We start from the raw sequence: 287 nt of genomic DNA on the forward strand, positions 1-287 counted from the left end.
TCTAAGGTTTCTTCTCAAAACTTAAGGTACAAGTCACCATGTGAGATTTGTAAGCTCTATTCCGAGCACATAAGCATAACTATATAGGTTTCATATATGATCTTAAGTCATTTAACTTACGTACTTAGTAGGGACATTTTTGTAATTTTATCCTTTCGAAGTTGTTTAGGCACTCAACATTCTACTACTCATAGCTTGTGAGTGTATATAGAAAAGGGTGTAAATAATCACAAGTATAAGTGCAAATATATACTATCTGATATGAACCAAGACATCAATAATACATT

This window comes from Cucurbita maxima, unplaced genomic scaffold (genome assembly GCF_002738345.1).
Source record: "Cucurbita maxima cultivar Rimu unplaced genomic scaffold, Cmax_1.0 Cma_Scf00063, whole genome shotgun sequence".
Lineage (NCBI taxonomy): Eukaryota > Viridiplantae > Streptophyta > Magnoliopsida > Cucurbitales > Cucurbitaceae > Cucurbita > Cucurbita maxima.